The sequence below is a fragment of the Chlorocebus sabaeus genome, chromosome 7, assembly GCF_047675955.1.
Source record: "Chlorocebus sabaeus isolate Y175 chromosome 7, mChlSab1.0.hap1, whole genome shotgun sequence".
Lineage (NCBI taxonomy): Eukaryota > Metazoa > Chordata > Mammalia > Primates > Cercopithecidae > Chlorocebus > Chlorocebus sabaeus.
Window position 1 is genome coordinate 29,116,303 of NC_132910.1, and position 19,129 is coordinate 29,135,431.

General features: G+C 38.8%; 1 protein-coding gene across 6 annotated transcripts in view; it reads right to left on the minus strand.

Moving 5' to 3' along the window:
• The window catches only part of CNOT6L (CCR4-NOT transcription complex subunit 6 like), a 103,073-nt gene that overhangs the window by 67,613 nt on the left and 16,331 nt on the right, over nucleotides 1-19,129 (minus strand). The window contains exon 1 of one of the 6 annotated variants that reach the window (XM_007998984.3): nucleotides 16,416-18,426. The exons of the other annotated variants lie outside the window; for them this stretch is intronic. The gene's annotated coding sequence lies outside the window, so the exon portion shown is untranslated. Of the gene's footprint in view, nucleotides 1-16,415; nucleotides 18,427-19,129 lie in introns of those variants that run through there. 6 annotated transcript variants of the gene reach the window in all.

Below are 19,129 nucleotides of genomic sequence, written 5' to 3' on the forward strand. Positions count from 1 at the left end.
TAAAATTTATATGGAAAGACAATCTAAAATAGCCAGTACACTTCTGAAAAAGATATAAACATAGATGTGCACGGTATCTGATTTTTCAAGACTTACTAAAACTACAGTAATCCAGAGAGTTTGGTATTTATGAAAGAATAGACATACACAGTTCAATGGAACAGAACTGAGAAACTAGAAATAGAGCCATATACATGATCAACAGATTTACAACAAAATGATAACCATAGAGAAAGCACAGATTTTTCAACAAATGGTGCTAGAACAATGGTATATCCATATGGAAAAATAAATTAATAAACATCAATCCATACCTTGCATTACAAAGTAAACTTACAAGGACCATGAGCTTAAATATAAAACCAATAACTATAAAACATTAGAAGAAAACATCAGAGAAAAATCTTTGTGACCTTGAATTAGGCAAAGATTACTTAGACATAACATAAAAAGTATGATCCATAAAAGAAAAAATACTGATAAACTAACTTTCAAGAAAAGTTAAGACTTCTGCTCTTTGAAAGTTGAAGGAAAAGACATGTCAGGGTTTAAGAATAAATATCTGCAAAACATGTATCTGAAAAAAAAAAAAAAACCACTCCAGAATATATAAAGAATGCTCAAAACAAAATAAATAAAGCAATCTTATTTTTTAAATTAACAAAATATTTGAACAGATACTTCAAAGAAGATACACGGACAGCAAATAAGCACATGAAAAGATGCACAACATTAGGCATCAGAGAAATACTAAAAACCACAATGAGATATCACTACACATTAGAAGGATTAAATTTAATAACTGACAATATCTAGTGCTGACGAAGATTTGGTCTGCATGCACACGCACAAAACAAGCGGGATTAAAAGAAAACTTGTCTCAAAGTGTCACAGTGCTGAAGTAGAAGAGATGATGCAAGACTTCCACGAGCAGGTGACACTAAGCTGAATCTTAAAGAATGAACAGGAATCAGTATTTCCCTCAAGGAAAGGGGTTGTAGGTATGGCAGGGACAGACAAAGCAAAAATAAAAGCATAAGCAAAGACTCATAAATAAGAAATAACATGGCTGGGCATGGTGGCTCATGCCTGTTATCCCAGCACTTAGGGAGGCCAAGGACAGTGGATCACCTGAGGTCCAGAGTTCAAGACCAGCCTGACCAACATAGTGAAACCCTATCTCTACTAAAAATGCAAAAATTAGCTGGACGTGGTGGCAGGCACCTGTAATTCCAGCTACTGGGGAAGCTGACACAGGGGAATCACTTGAACCCAGGAGGCAGAGGGTGCAGTGAGCTGGCATCACACCATTGCACTCCAGCTGGGGCAACAGAGCGGAAGGGAGGGAGGGAGGGAGGGACGGAGGGAAGGAAGGAAGGAAGGAGGGAGGGAGGGAGCGAGGAAGGGTAGGAAGGAAGGAGGGAGGGAGGGAGGCGAGGAAGGGAGGAAGGGAGGGAGAGAGGGAGGGAGGTTAGGAAGGAAGGAAGGAAGGGAGGGTAGATAGGAAGGAAGGAAGGAAGGAAGGGAGGGAGGGCGGGAAATAACATGAGAATGCTGAGCAGAGTGGCTCACACCTGTAATCCCAGCACTTTGGGAGGCTGAGGTGGAAGGATCATGCTGAAGTCCAAGAGTTCAAGACCAGCCTGGTGACACAGTGAGACCCTGTTTGTATTGCTAAAGAAAATAAAAGTAAATTTTTTAAAAAAATTGTTTTTGAGACAGGGTCTTACTGTGTCACTTGGGCTGGAGTGCAATGGTGTATGATCATGGTTCAGCGGAGTCTTGACCTCCTGGGCGTAAGTGATCCTCCCCGCTTAGCCTCCCAAGTAGCTGGGACCACATGTGCATACCACCCCACGCCTGGATAATTTTTGTATTTTTTGTAGAAGCAGGATTTCACCATGTTCCCCAGGCTGGTCTTGAACTCCTGAGCTCAAATGATCTGCTCACCTTGGCCTCCTAAAGTGCTGTGATTACAGGTGTGAGCCTAAAAATTTTTGTTAAAAAAGAAACAATATGAGGAGAGAGGCTGTTCACAGGGGTTGCTGAAAAATATCACCAGAGTCATGGAGAGATGGTGTTCTATATGTAAAGATAGAAAGCTTCAAAAATCTGCTTGTTTTACTGAGTCTTTCCCATAAATCATTTTCCTCATGTAAAGAATTTGCCATCCCTAAGAGTCTAATAATAAATGAGGCCGGGCGCGGTGGCTCACACCTGTAATCCCAGCACTTCGGGAGGCCAAGGCGGGCTGATCCTCTGGTTTAAGACCAGCCTGGCCAACATGGTGAAACCTCGTCTCTACTAAAAATACAAAAAACAGCCGGGTGTGGTGACTGGTGCCTGTAATCCAGCTACTCAGGAGGCTGAGGCAGGAGAATCACCTGAACCTGGGAGGTGGAGACTGCAGTGAGCCAAGATCGTGCCACTGCCCTCCAGTCTGGGCAACAAAGCGAGACTCTGTCTCAAAAAATAACAACAACAATAATAATAATAATAATAAATGAAACTACCAATCCTAGTTGCCTCTTTCCTTCATTCCCTTTTATTTTCCTCTACTCAACAACATTGCTTCTAGTTACACATCTGAGTGGGCTTATATCCTCTACTGATTTAGCTATCACATTCTTAAAGACATTACTAATGCCTTAAAATCCCTGTACTTAACATTAAATATAAAATACTCTTGTCACTTGCCATCACAAAAGCAAACTATAGCATGGCATTTGACTGTCATTACACTTACCCCCAGTTTCTCAGCATACACAATTATAATCACTAGTGTAGTGAAGAGATTCATTCAGTTAGAAAGAGACTCAAATCTAAAATATGTACTCAAACTCTTCCTTGAAACTCAGAGAATCCACTTAAAGGAGACTACACTATCTATTTGTAAATTTGGGATTCTTTAGGGGCAGCAAATGATGATGACAATAATCACCATCACTGCAACTACTAACTACTAGCTACTACATATAAGTTATTTACCTAACTTCATTTCACTTAATTCATTTCTACCAACAATCTTGTAAGCAGGTATTACTATTTCAATTCTAGCATTCAGAAAACTGTAATCTAAAGAAGTTTAGAAGCTTGCTGGTAAGGAGCAGGACTGGAATTCAAATCCAATTCCACTACATTGATCTGCCTCAGATACATGCCTTCAGTAAATCCTTTATCTTTAAAGTTTGAAAACTCTCAAAATGATCTCCCATACTAGTATCATAAATCTGAAAATATATTTTCTTTGACCAAACTTCTTTTTTGTTCCAATATTAGTGGGAAATCTATATTCCACAATTTGGCAAAAAATAAGTTAAAATAGCTCCATCACATTCCAAGATTTAATGAATATATTCAGGATTTAATTTTTTTGCATACTAAGGTAAAATGTAAGCGAACAGTTTTTTAAAAACTTGGAGTGGAAAAGATCTCTTCAGGCAGGAATCCAAAAATAGAAACATAAAAAGACGTATTTATATGATTATCTAAAAATTCAAACCTTCTATACATTATGTAAGACAAAATGAAAAGCAAGTAAAATAGGGAAGATATGTATGACATGCATGATAAGGTTAACAGTTTTAAATACACTAAGAGATTGCACAATACCTTTTAAATGAGGAAGAACATATAATAATAATAGGCAATTCGGCTGGGCACGATGGCTCACACCTGTAATCCCAGCACTTTGGGAAGCCAAGGCGGGCAGACTGCCTGAGCTCAGGAGTTCAAGACCAGCTTGAGCAATACAGCGAAACCCCATCTCCACTAAAATATAAAAAAATAGCCGGGCGTGGTGGCATGTGCCTGCAGTACCAGCTACTCGGAAGGCTGAGGCAAAAGAATTGCTTGAACCTGGGAGGCAGCTGTTGCAGTGAGCCAAGAACATGCCACTGCACTCCAGCATGGGCAAAAGAGCAAGACTCTGTCTCAAAAAAATAATAATAAATAATAATAATAGGCAATTGATGAAACAAGTACAAATGTATAATACATATATAAAAAATTAACTTCATTCTAAATGGAAAAAACAAACAAACACAAGACAATAAAATATGATGCCACTTTCAGGAATTTAACCTAAGCCTAAAGACAAGAGTTTATGCTCAACAATAAGGTAGTTAAAGAAAATACAGCCATATCTATATGACAGTACAAGTCGCCTTTCTCTTTTTTCATAAGTAAACCAATTGTTTAAATTTTCCACTAACTCCCCTTCCACACATCACCAGTATTTCACTACAATGAAGACAATGTTTTCAATTTTTAAATTTTAAGCAGCTAAAACCGGTATGCTTGAATGGGATGGATTTTAGGCCAAAACAGAATAAGGTCAACACAGAACGATTCACTGCAGAGCTGTCTCCCAAACTGTACATTATTTAGCTAATCATATAGCTTTTAGTCAAACCCAAAGTGATAGTAAACCCTCTAACTGCTTGTTTTCAAGGAAAAACTTAAGGTATCCTACAAACTGACTGAGTACACAGCCTATCCCCCTCCGACTCCCCACCCCGCCACCCCGCCCCAATGCAACCATTCAGTCAACTCAATTTTCTCATTAACGAAATATTCAGATACAATGCAAGGAACTTTTAGCCAAAGGGGAAAAAAAAGTCAGTTTTTTTTTGTTTAGTACATTGGGAGGCCGAAGTGGGAGGACTGTTTGAGGCCAATAGTTCAAGACCACCCTGGGCAACATGGCAAGACCCTGTCTCTACAAAACATAAAATTAGCTGGGGTGGTGGTGCGTGCCTATAGTCCCAGCTAATCAGGAAGATTCCTTGAGCCCAGGAGGTTAAGGCTGCAGTGAGCCATGATCATGCCACGGCACTCCAGCCTGGGAGAGGGAAGGAAACCCTGTCTCAAAAAAAAAAAGCCAAGCATGATGGCTTATGCCTGTAATCCCAGCACTTTGGGAGGCCAAGGTGGGCAGATGGCATGAGCTCAGGAGTTTGAGACCAGCCTGGGCAACATGGCAAAACCCTGTCTCTACAAAAAATACAAAAATTACCTGGGCATTGTGACATGTGCCTATGTTCTCAGCTACTTAGGAAGCTGAGGTGGGGGGATTGCTTGAGCCCAAGAAGTGGAAGCTGCAGTGAGTGGTGATTGTGCCACTGCAGCCTAAGTGACAAAGCAAGACATTGTCTCAAAAAAAAAAAAAAAAAAAAAAATTCCCATATGCTAAACACAACATACAAATTTTTAAATATAAAGAATGCCCTAAAAATCTTCTGTGCTCTGCCTATTTATCATTGTCTCTCCCCCTTCCCCTGGTAATCACTCCTCTTTTTGCTGCCTCCATAGTTTTGCCTTTTCCAGAGTGTCATTTAGTTGGACTCATACAGTGTGTAGTCTTTTCAGACTGGGTTCTTTCATTTAGCATTATGCATTTTAAGTTTCCTCCATGTCTTTTCATAGCTTGATAGCTCATTTCTTTTTAGCACTGAATAACACATCACTGTCTGGATGTACCACAGTTTATCTATCCACTCACCTACTGAAGGACATCTTGGTTGCTTCCAAGTTTGGACAATTATGAATAAAGCTGCTATAAACATTCACGTGCAGGTTTTTGTGTAGATATAAGTTTTTTACTCATTTGGGTAAATACCAAAGAGCATGATGGCTGGATCATATGGTAAGAGTATGCTTAGTTTTGTAAGAAACTGCCAAACTGTCTTCCAGATTGGCTATATTATTTTGCATTCTTATCAGCAATGAATTCCCATTGCTCTATATCCTCCTCGACATTTGGTGTTGTCAGTGTTCTGGATTTGGCCATTCTAAAAGGCACACTAGTATCTCATTGTTGTTTACAAAGGGCTTTAATTAAAAAATAAAAAGGCATTTGACTATTATTTGAAGATATGCATAAAACTTTCCTTTTTTTATTTTACTTTATTTTATTTAGAGACGGATTCTTGCTCTGTCGCCCAGGCTAGAGTTCTCTTGCCTCAGCTTCCCGAGTAGCCAGAATTACAGGTGTCCACCACCACGCCTGGCTAATTTTTTGGGTTTTTTTTTTTTTTTTTTTTTTTTGTATTTTTAGTCAAGACAGGGTTTCTCCATCTTGGCCAGGCTGGTCTTGAACACTGCTGACCTCGTGATCTACCGACCTTGGCATTCCAAAGTGCTGGGATTATAGGCATGAGCCACTAAGCCCGGCCAAAACTTTCACATTTTAAAAAATAATCTTTGCAGCCCGGTGCGGTGGCTCACACCTGTAATCCCAGCACTTTGGGGGGCTGAGGCAGGTGAATCACTTGAGGTCAGGAGTTCCAGACCAGACTGGCCAACATCGTGAAACACAGTCTATACTGAAAATACAAAAATTAGCCAGGCGTGATGGCGCACACTTGTAATCCCAGCTACTTGGGAAGCTGAGGCGGGAAAATTACGAACCGGGAAGTGGGGGGCTGCAATGCGCCAAGATTGCGCCACTGCGCTCGGCCAAGATTGCGCCACTGCACTTCAGCCTGAGCAACAGAGCGAGGCTCTGTCTCCAAATAATCGTCATCATCATCTTCAGCATCATCTTTGTCTATTTCTGATAGCCTAGCATGTTATCAACATTGAGAAAGTTATATATTACCTAAAGATATCTGCAGACTATCAAGATAAGTAACAAATGTGAATGGTTTAAAAAAAAAAAAAAAGGAAAGATTAATAAAATGAGAAAATACTGCCAAGTAGAGGAGGTAGTTTAAGAATAATTACAGATTCACAAAATAAAGGGGTGTGGGTATGTAAAAAGGTCAGTGTCCATTTAAACATCCATATTTTCTTTGATCAAAAGCAGAACATGTATGGTTTTTGTAAAATGTTTTGTTATTATAAGCCTAATACTAATAGCATATAATTTCTCTAAGGCTCATTCTTCTGTTGCGCCCATGATATTTTTCTAAGTTTTTTTTCATATTCTGATTGAGAAAAATTAATCTGATTTTGCTTTGGTATTATTTAAACAATAAATGGTAGGTATTTTTGACTGTAAATCACTCACATACCCATAATATTTTAAAAACCATTTGGTATTATGAAAAATATTCCAATAAGGAAAACCTTGCATCTAAAGGAAACACTGCATGTTCTTATAGATTCAAGACCATATTCCTCCCAGAGAATATATATATGTACGTATATATACACTTGAAGCATAAATATCATATTCAAAAGCACATTTAAAAACAAGGATACTTTACACTGTATTTATTCATCAGCTGTTCAAAATTTTAAATTCAAATAAAATTACCCAGAGTTACTTTACTTTCTTTAGAAGCGCCTAAAGGTCATTTATAAATGCCCATGGATAACAGATTATCCCCCAAGCAGTAATATCCTGTCTTGAGATAGAAAATACTTGTTTTCCCAACGATCTTTAGGCATAACATAAGAAGTACAATCATCAGTAAGCTATGTCTCTTCTTTTTGAAACTAAAATGCAATGACATATAAAAAAGTTTAGATTTGGGTGCTGTTAACCACGAAAACTTCCCTAGGTACCTACATCCATGGCAACTATAGAGGCAAAAAATTATATACTTTAAGCCATCAGTTTGAACAATCAGCAAATTAAAAAAAAAAAAAAAAAAAAAAAACAGATGCCCTTATTCACCAATCCCAGTGGCAGCAACTAAATCAAATAGGTATGCTAAACTGAAAATATGAGAAAAATATATTAACTAAAATTAATAGGCCAGGCAGTGGTTCACACCTGTAATCCCAGCACTTTGGGAGGCCGAGGCAGGCAGATCACCTGAGGTCAGGAGTTCAAGACCAGCCTGGCCAACATGGTGAAATCCCGTCTCTACCAAAAATACAAAAATTAGCTGGGCACGGCAGCATGCTCCTGTCATTCCAGCTACTTGGGGGGCTGAGACAGGAGAGTCGCTTGAACCCAGGAGACGGAGGTTGCAGTAAGCTGAGATCGCACCATTGCACTCCAGCCTGGGCAACAAAGTGAGACTCTGTCTGAAAAAAAAAAAAAAGAAAAAAAATGACAGTCTAGAAAATAAGTATTGATTAGTAACTGTCATGGCTCTCTCCAAGAAATACTAAAATAAGAGATCACAGTCTTCTATGGCGGCACATATTGAAGTCCCCTCTAAAAAAGTGACTCTCAACCAGATGTGATTCGGCAATGTTTAGAGATGATTTTGGTTAACACAATTTGAGTGGGTTGGCAGGGGTGCTACTGGAGACATTCGGTGCTACAGGAGACATTCGGCAATGTTTAGAGATGATTTTGGTTAACACAATTTGAGTGGGTTGGCAGGGGTGCTACTGGAATCTAGTAGATAGAGGTCACAGATGCTGCTAAACACCTACAGTACTCAGGACAGACCTCACGAGAAATATTTTGCCCCAAATGCCAGTGGTGCTCAGGTTAAGAATCCCTGCACAAATATGACCTAAGCATGAGTCCTGAGTACAGTATCTGTTGAAAAAAGCATTTAGAAAATCAAGTACCATGCAAAGAAATCATTATGTCAGAGAGAAACAAAAAAGCCAGAGGTTTATGAGTTGAATTTATTTCCAAATTCTTGGTAAAAGGTGATGATATTCTAGCCATCAAAATTGTCTCTAGATGCTGAGAAGCAGATAGCTAATCCACCAAGGGCTGAACATCCCAGTAATTTCCAAATGAAGACAAATAATAGGATATAACTATCATTCAATGAGCACTAACCATGTGACAAACACTATCCATAGTGTTTTATGCTTAATCACAACAACTTTTAAGTTGGAGGTGTTTTAATTATCTTTATTTTAGAGTGGCATGGGGGCATTCTGAAATTTGCCTTTGGTCACATGGTTAGTGGGTGGTAGAGTGGGATTTAACCCAGGCAGTCTGGCTCTACAGTCCCAGCAGCAGAGACTATATTATGCTGCCCCCGTCTCGTATGATGGACTTGGAAAACTCTGAGGACAGAGCAGGAGAACAGAAAAGAACTTGACAGGAATTCTGGGCATTTCCCTGAGTACTTAGCAGCAGCCACTGATTTCTGAGTGTTGGGTACGGGAGCTGAGAAAGACATGGCCAACACGATTACTATAGAAACTGCTCAAGATTAGAAAACAGATAAGCTTTCTATAGGGTAAGAGTGTACAGGTATATATGCGCTATAAATTTTACTAATATGTCTCCCATGAAACTTAAAAACTGTGAAACAATTTTTGTAAATTCTATATAGCCGGCCAGGAGCAGTGGCTCACACCTGTAATCCAGCACTGTGGAAAGCTGAGGCGGGTAGATCAACTGAGGTCGTCAGGAGTTCGAGACCAGCCTGGCATGTAAAACCCCATCTCTACTAAAAATACAAAAAATTAGCCAGCCATGGTGGCTGGTGCCTGTAATCCCAGTTACTCGGGAAGGTGAGGCAAGGAGAATCGCTTGAACCCGGGAGGCGGAGGTTGCAGTGAGCCGAGATCGTGCCACTGCACTCAAGCCTGGCAACAGTAAGACTCCGTCTCAAAAACAAAAACAACAACAACAAAAAAGATTTTAGAAATAGAAGGAAAGAGAGATTACAGTCTGGTAGTTCTCAACTTCGGTTAGCCTTTATGGAAGAATCAATACCAATTCCACACAAACTCTTCCATAAAGTTGAGGCAAATATTACCCTAATACCAAATGAGACAATCAGAGTGCAAGAAAACTATGGACTTCATGAACATAAATGCAAATAAAGGGGTTTTTTTTTTTGAAGTTTAGCAAATCAAATCCAGCAATATAAAAAAAGAGTGATCCATTATTATACCAGGTGGTGATTACCCCAGTAATGCAAGCAAGGTTGATTTAATGTTCAAAATAATAACCACCTATTAAGAGACTTAAAAGAATACACATGATCATCTCAATAGATGCATAAAAAGCATCTGAAAAATCCAACAGCTATTCCTATTTAAAAATAAAAACCTTCATTTAAAAAATAAAAGGGAATTTACTTAGCCTGGTAAATGGCATCAATGAAAAATCTATAGCTAACATTAATGGTGAAATTCTGAATGCTTTCCTCCTAAGATCAGAAAAAGGGCAAGGACGTTAGCTCTCACTTCTATTCACGTTTACACCAGGAGTTCTAGCCCATGCAATCAAGCAAGAGAGAAAATATAAAAGTCATGGAGACTGGAAGAAAGAATTAAACTCATCTTTATTCACAAACAATAAATTATATATATGTAAAAAATCCTACGGAATCTACAAAAACATCTACCAGAACTAATGAATAAGTTTAACAGGTGGCAGAATATAAGATGAATATGCCCCCTGCAAAAAAATCAAGTGTATTCATTTCTACATACAGGTAACAAGCAAAAGTAAAAAAGACAGAGTTTCCCTCTTGTTGCCCAGGCTGGAGTGCAATGGCACCATCTTGGCTTACTGCAACCTCCACCTCCGGGGTTCAAGCGATTCTCCTGCCTCAGCCTCATGAGTAGCTGAGATTACAGGCACGCGCCACCGCGGCTGGCTAATTTTGTATTTTTAGTAGAGATGAGGTTTCTCCATGTTGGTCAGGCTGGTCTCGAGCTCCCAACCTCAGGTGATCCACCCACCTCAGCCTCCCAAAGTGCTGAGATTACAGGTATGAGCCACCGCACCCGGCCAGTAAAATTTTTTAAAGTATCATTTACAATAACATAAAAAAAATAGAGATTAATATAAAAAACAGATGTGCAAACAAACCAGTTGACACGGTTTGGCTCTGTGTCCACACCCAAATCTCATGTCCAGTTGCGGTTCCTAGTGTTGGAGGAGGGGCCTGGTGGGAGGTGACTGAATCATGGAGACAGACTTCTCCCTTGCTGTTCTCATGACAAAGTTCTTAAGAGAGCTGGTTATTTGAAAAGTGTGTGGCACTTCCCCCTTCACTCCTGTTCTCTCTCTCTCTCTCTCTCTCCTGCTGGCCTTGTAAGGATGTGCCTGCTTCCCCTTCACCTTCCACTATGATTGTAAGTCTTCTGAGGCCTCCCCAGAAGCAGAAGTAAGTACAGGGCCCACAGAACCATGAGCTGATTAAGCCTCTTCTCTTTATAAATTACCCAGTCTCAGGTATGTTTTTATAGTAGTATGAGAATGGACTAATACACCAGTACACTGGAAACTATAACACATTACTGAGAAAAATTAAAGAACTAAATAAATGAAGACATACATTATATTCGTGGGTCAGAAGAATCAATATTAAGATGTTATTCTTCCCAAACTGATCTACATATTTAACACAATCCCAGTGAAATACCTAAGGTGGGTTCTTTTTAATTCATTGAAAGTGATCTTTTTTCTTTCCTTTTATCTTTAATAATTTCAGCTTTTATTTTAGATTCAGGGAGTACACATGCAGGCTTGTTACATGGGTATATTGCGTGATGCTGGGGTTTAGGGTCACCCAGGTAGTAACTAAACTACCTAACAGGTAGTTTTTCAGCCCTGCTCCCCCCATGATGCATTTTTTTATACAAATTAACATGCTTATTCTAAAATATATATGGAAATACAAATGGCCTAGAAAAGCTGAAACAACTTTGAAAAAGAAAAATGAAATTGGAGGATTTACACTATTGATATGATCTGGCTCTGGGTCCCCACTCAAATCTCATCTTAAATTGTAATCTCCATGTGTTGGGGGAGGTGCTTGGTGGGAAGTGATTGAATCATGGGGGAGGACATCTCCCTTGCTTTTTCTTGTGATAGTGAGTTCTCAGGAGAGATGGTTGTCTAAGGGGGATGTGTGGCACTTCCCCCTTCACTCTCTCTCCCCACTGCTCTGCCATGCTAAGACATGCTTGCTTCCCCTTCACCTTCTGCCATGATTGTAAGTTTCCTGAGGCCTCCCAATCATGCTTCTTGCCTGTGAACCAGGAGTCAATTAAACCTCTTTTCTTCACAAACTACCCAGTTTCAGCTATTTCTTTATAGCAGTGTGAGAACAGACTAACACAACTATGTAATTTCAAGAGTTATTACAAAGCTTCAGTAATCATGTCAATAAGGTACTGACAAAGATAAACATCAAGAGAACAGAGTCTAGAAGCAAACATAAACATATATGGTCAATTAATTTTCAACAAAACTGCCAAGGACACAGGTGTGGTGGCTCATGCCTGTAATCCCACCACTTTGGGGGGCCGAGGAAGGCAGATTGCCTGAGCTCAGGAGTTCGAGACCAGCCTGGACAACATGGCAAAACCCCATGTCTAACAGAGAAATACAAAAGATTAGCTGGGCATGGTGGTGTCCCTGTGGTCCTAACTACTTGGGAGGCTGGGGAGAGAGGATCACTTGAGCCTGGGAGGTCCAGGCTGCAATGAGCCATGAAGGTGCCGCTGCACTGAGCCGTGATGGTGCCACTGCACTCCAGCCTGACAGAGGAAGTCCTTATTTCAAAACAAAAAACAAAAAACAAAAAAAACCTGCCAAGGATATTCAGTGGGGAGGATAATCTTTAACTAATAGTCCTGGAGCAATTAGATTATCATATTTTAAACAAATGAACCTCAAACTTTACCTCATACTATATATATATATATATATAAAAAACACAGTAGCCCCCCTATTCCCATCCCTTATCTACAGTTTCACTGCAGTTTGTAACCTATAGCCAACTGGGTCAGAAGATATTAAATGGAAAATTCCAGAAATAAACAATTCACAAGTTTTAAATCGTGTGCCAGTCTGCGTAGTGTGATGAAATCCCATGCTGTCTCATTCAGTCCTGCTTGGACATGATTCATCCCTTTGTCCAGCATATTCACACAGTTTAGTATACCTGCCCATTAGTCAATCAGTATCTGTCTCAGTTATCAGACTGTCAGTCTCACAGTGTGTTTAAGAAACCCTTATTTTACCTAATAATGGCCCCAAAGCACGAGTAGTGATGCTGGAAATTCAGATATGCCAAAGAGAAACCATAAGAGGCTTCCTTTTTAAGTGAAAAGGTGAAAACTTTCAATTTAATAAGAGAAGAAAAAAATCGTATAGTGAGGTTGCCAAGATCTATGGTAAGAATTAATCTTCTACTCATAACATTGTGAAGAAGGAAACAGAAATTCATGTGGTAACTGCAGTTTTAGGCATCCACTGAGGGTCTTGGAATATATATCCCCCACAAATAAGGGTGGGACTACTCTATGCTCAACATGGATCACAGAGCCAAAATTATAAAATATCTAGAAGAAAACACAGAAGAAAACCTTGGTGACTATGACTTTGCCAAGGATTTCTTCAAAACCAAAAGAAAAGCATGATCTATAAAACAAAAAAATGATAAGTCAGACTTCATCAAAATCAAGAACTTTTGCTCTTTGAAAAACATTATTAAGAAAATAGGCTAGGCATAATGGCTCCTGTCTGTAATCCCAATACTTTGGGAGGCCAAGGAAGGAGGAGCACTGGAGACCAGGAGTTCAAGACCAGCCTGGGCAAATACAGCCAGATCCCATCTTCACAAAACTAATACAAAATCAGCCAGGTGCCTACAGTCCTAGCTACTCAGGAGGCTGAGGCAGGAGGACTGCTTGAGCCCAGAGGCTGCAGTGAGCTATGATCATGCCATTGCACTCCAGCCTTGGCAACAGATTGAAATCTTGTCTCTAAAACATATAAACGATTTTTTTTAAAAAAAGAAAATAACCCACACACTGGGAAAAAATATTTACAAATCATGTATATGATAAAGAATGTATGTCCAACATAAAGAACTGTCAAAATTCAGCAATAAAAAAATTTCTAATGGGCAAAGCATTTTAATAGACACTTCAAAGAAGATATATTGATGGTTAAAAAGTACGTAAGATGCTTTAGTCATTAGAGAAGTGAAAATTAAACCACAATGAGATTCTACTCTATACTTTGGCCTATTAGAATGGCTACGTTTTTTAAAAATTGAGCAAGAAAACAACCGAAACTTTCATATACTACAGATGAGAATGCAAAATGCTACAACTTTGGGGAAAAGTTTGAAGGTTTCTTAAAAAGGTAAACAGGCCAGGCACAGTGGCTCACACGTATAATCCCAACACTTTGGGAGGCCGAGGTGGGAGGACTGCTTGAGTCAGGAGTTCAGCATGAGCCTGGGCAATATAGTAAGACCCCATTTCAATCAAAAAAAAAAAAAAAAAGCCAGGCATGGTGGTGTGCACCTGTGATTCCAGCTACTAAGGCAGCCAAGGTAGAAGGATTGCTTGAGCCTGGGAGGTCAAGGCTACAATGTGCCATGATCACACAACTGCACTGCAGCCTGAGTAAAGGAGCAAGACCCTATCTCAAAAAAAGAAAAAAGTTAAATATGCAGCTACCATATGATCCAGGCATTCCACTCCTAGGCATTTACCCAAGAAAAATGAAAACATTTATTCACCCAAAGATTCAACTGAACTCAAATATTCTTATAGCTTTACTTATAATAGCCCCAAGCTGGAAATTGTTAAACAGGCCAAGCACAGTGGCTCATGACTGTAATCCCAACACTTTGGGAGGACAAGGTGAGAGGATTATTTCAGGCCAGTAGTTCAAGACCAGCCTGGGCAACACATCAAGTTCCTGTCTCTACAAAAAAACAAAGTTTGCTGGGCACGGTGGCATGCACCTGTAGTCCCAGCTACTCAGGAAGATCACTTGAGCCCAGGAGGTTGAGGCTGCAGTGAGCCATGCTCATGCCACTGCACTCCAGCCTAGGCTAGTATAAACAAGGTCAAAAGTAGTATGTTCAGGACGAGTGTGTTAGCTCACGCCTGTAATCCCAGCACTTTCGGAGACCAAGGCAGGTGGATCACCTGAGGTCAAGAGTTCAAGACCAGCCTTGCCAACATGGTGAAACTCCGTCTCTACTAAAAATACAGAAATTAGCTGGGCATGGTGGTGGGCACCTGTAATCCCGGTTACTCAGAAGGTGAGACAGGACAGGAGAGTTGCCTGAACTCAGGAGGCGGAGGCTGCAGTGAGCTGAGATCGTGCCATTGCACCGCAGCCTGGGTGAGGGGAGTGAAACTACATATTAAAAAAAAAAAAAAAAAAAAAGGAACACATTCAGACCCAAACTAAGATGTACCTGTATAAAAGGATCACGTATCATCTATTTTAAACCAAGTGTATGAGAGATCTTTCATTCCAAGTAACAAATCCTCTAGAAAAAGTAGATTTAGTCAATGCTTTAATGCGAAAAAAAACTTAAGTAACATTCTAACACTTCATATAAACTCCTTCATCTTTTTCCCTTTCCTATCTTCCAATTTCGGGCTCTGCCTCTCTGGTGGTATATGGCAAATCCAAGAATTGAGTATTTTTTCACAAATGTAATATCTGTTTGTTTATATAAACAATCACCTGTATATAAACTAAGAATGTTGTACTCCATCAAAAAAAAAAAAAAACCTAATTCTAGAAATTGGTTTTAATTACCAGAAAACTGAACTTGATAGTACCAAAAACTGAACTAATGAATCCTTTTCATAAAGCTAATTACTTTAGCTTTTCTATTTCTTCAGGAAAATATTTTAAATTAAGTCTTGTACAAAGGCAGGTGTTATGGCTCACACCTATAATTCCAGCACTTTGGGAGGCCAAGGTGGGAGGACTGCTTGAGCCCAAGCGTTCAAGGCCAGCCTGGGCAACACAGTGAGACCCTACCTCTACCCAAAAAAATATTTTTTGTTTTTAAAGTAGCCAGGCACAGTAGCATGTGACTGTGAGTGAGCACTAGCTTCTTGGGAGGCTTAGGTAGGAGGATTACTTGAGCCCAGGAGGTCAATGAGCTTATAATCATGCCACTGCACTCCGGCTTGAGCAACAAGGCAAGACCCTGTCTCTTTAAAAAAAAAAAAAAGTCTTGTATACAAAGTTTTGAACAATATGAAAGTCTGAGAATAGATGTAACAGCCATCCCATACTTTTGATCTGAACCAAATTATACAATATTTTAATGTCAGATAAACATAAAAGATGCATAAAGACGTGTTAAAACTAGTATGACTATCCTGAGAACCAGGGTTTAGAATGTGTACAAGCCATATCTAAAATCTACAAGTCTCCATTAAAAACAGTAGAGTAAAACAGAAAAATCTTAGTAACCCAACTGTCTGAGATAAAACTTGATAAAGTATAAAGAAAAGTTCCATCCAGGAAAGGGTTCCAAGGTACCAACATCTTAATTACAGAAGGATTTAAAAGAAAGGTAAGGCCAATGCTGACTCACATTGATCCAAAACAACTAGCATTAAACAAAGAGCTAACCCTTAACTTTTTGCCATGAATGAAATGCCTATAAAAGTATCCACTCTACTCATACAAATGACTGTCAAGAAGGTGGTGCTTTGTATTGAGCGAAAAGGTTAGAAGGGAAGGGGTGTCAACTTTAAAATAGCTCCGAAAATAGTTGATTAGAAGGATAAAGAACAAGAGAACTTACAATGGCTTTGAGTCAAGCTTGGTTCCAGGAAAAGGATACTCTGATCCTATGTGAAAGCAAAAACCAGCCACTGAAAAATATAGACACCCAGATTTTGCCAGCAGAAGGAAAAGTATTGTTCATTTCCCACGAAGGTAGCAGAGCCTTTAACTTCAATTCCTAGGTTTTCTTGGCAAAAAGATACTCTGCAAAAGCAACAAAGCAAACTAAATATAATGCTCTTCACAATTTCAATCCTGCACTCAAAACGCCAGCTTCACAAACTCATCAAAGGTCACAGAGGAGCTAATTTCCTGTTTTGTTACTTAAAACTCATTACCTTCCTCCTGAGCTACCAATATGGAATAATTTCCTTCTTGTTTTGAAGCTGACAAAATAATGACAGTATACATACAACATACTAAAAAAAATTTTTAGATAGTTACTAAGAGTCAAGGAATAGAATTTGATATCATTTTCTGAAACCAAATTGCAGAGAATCCATGTCTAGTATTACTCCACTTGAGGAAGATTTATTTATTTTTCTTAACAAATCTTAAAACCTTTATTTCGAAGTTATTTTATCAGAAGACAAAAGGCGGGGGTGGGGGGGAATGTAACATTTTATGAATATTTATCAAAAACCCAGGATAAGTCATGCACCTTGCATGTGCCTGTAGTCCTGGCTACTCAGAGGCTTAGGCAGGAGGATTGCTTGAAGTCAGGAGCCCAAGGCTATAGTGAACTATGGTTGCATCTGCGAATAGCCACTGTATTCCAGCCTGGGCAATATAGCAAAAACTATGTCCCCCTACCCTAAAATCCTTATAGTTCACGAAACAAGATGAGAGAAATGTAAACAATGACTACCATATTGTAAACATTTATGTCCCATTTCTTTCTAAAATGTATTTAAACTTGCTTTCCACAAAAGAAATATAACACTGTTTACACATAATTTCAATTTAGTGAAGAATATGTGTAAATTCCATTAAAGTCCATTATAAAGCTACTAAGAAGATTCCAATGGAGCTAAATCATCTGTTACAAAACAGATGATTGTGAGGTGTGTTACAAATACAGTAATTTGTAACTATTAATAGCAAAAATTACCTAAATTTATGTACAACTTACACATACAATATAAATATACTGTATGTCAGCACTGATTCTCTATCCTCTTACCAGTATTCCAACAAGAAGAAAAGAGTAGAGTTACAACTATTTCTCCCAAATATTACAAATCATGACGGATACATGTTGCATATGCACATATCCTTTATGTATGTTATATAGGTTTTAGTCTTCTTTGTATTAAAATATGCCTCTTATGCTACTAAAATATGTTTTCATTAAACATAAATGACTTCCTAATTACTAAATGAATTTTCAATCTCCTTTTCAACCAGCACTCATCCCACATGGCTTCTCTGGCTTCGAAAACTAAGGACATTATTTCTTGAAACTTTCCCCTCCCTTATCTTCTGGACCAGATTTTAACTAGACTGATAGAGTTTACGAATGAGAGAGAAAAGAAAAAATGCACTGAACACCCCGTATGTGCCCAGATGGTATGCTAGAGAATTTGAATTACTGCATTTAACTTCACCAAAGATAGACCCTAACCATCAACTATCATTTTACAGATGAGGAAGCTGAGATACGGAGAAGTTGTGCAGACATCTAACATCTCACAGCTAGTAAGTGGCTAGACAGGAATTTTAACATAATTAAGACCAAATACAAAATCCAAGCTTCTACAAAATCACGCCAAATTTCAGACATTCCCAGAAGAAAATGTGGAGAAAATATTTTATAATCTTTGGGTGCAGAAAACTTATTCTAAGCAAGGCAAAGGCCTTTTATAAGGAATGATAAACAGTATTTTAAAACTTTAATGTCTATAAGGCAAAGACCAAAGTCATAAACAAAATCAAAATATAAACAAGAAACTGGAACAAAGTCTCTGCAATATTGATAATGAGCAATAAGGTAATGTTTCTAAAATGTAAATAGCTATTAACAAAGCAATAAGAAAAAAATACAGACACCCAATAGAAAAATTTAGGGTAAAGGTCATGATCAGGCAAATCACAAAAGAATGCATGGCCAAAAAAAAAAATTACCTCCACTATAATTAACACATTCCAAAATTTAAAATATGTATGACTTTTTGTTATCAAAATGACAAAAATTAATAATGTGAGAATGAGTTTGGGAAAATAAGCATACATTACACAATTGTTGGGAGTAAAATTTTATAAAACATTTCTAAAGGGCAATCTGACAAGATGTATCAAATCTTAAATGTGTAATTACTCTGATCCAGCAATTTCTTTCCTAAAAATTTGCACTTCAAAAAAGTGTGCAAAGGTGTTTATACAAGTTTTTTCACTATATTAGTATTGATAACCCTCAAAAATACAGAAATAAATTGTCAATCAACAGGGGACTGAATGATAGGACATCAATAAAATGAATTACAATGAAGCCATTAAAAAGCATGAGGTAGGGCCAGGTGCGGTTGCTCATGCCTATAATCTCATCACTTTGGGAGGCTGAGGCAGGCGGATGATCTGAGGTTGGGAGTTCAAGACCAGCCTGACCAACATGGAGAAATCCCATCTCCACTAAAAATACAAAATTAGCCGGGAGTGGTGGCACATGCCTGTAATCCCAGCTACTCAGGAGGCTGAGGCAGGAGAAACGCTTGAATCCAGGAGGCCAGGCTGCAG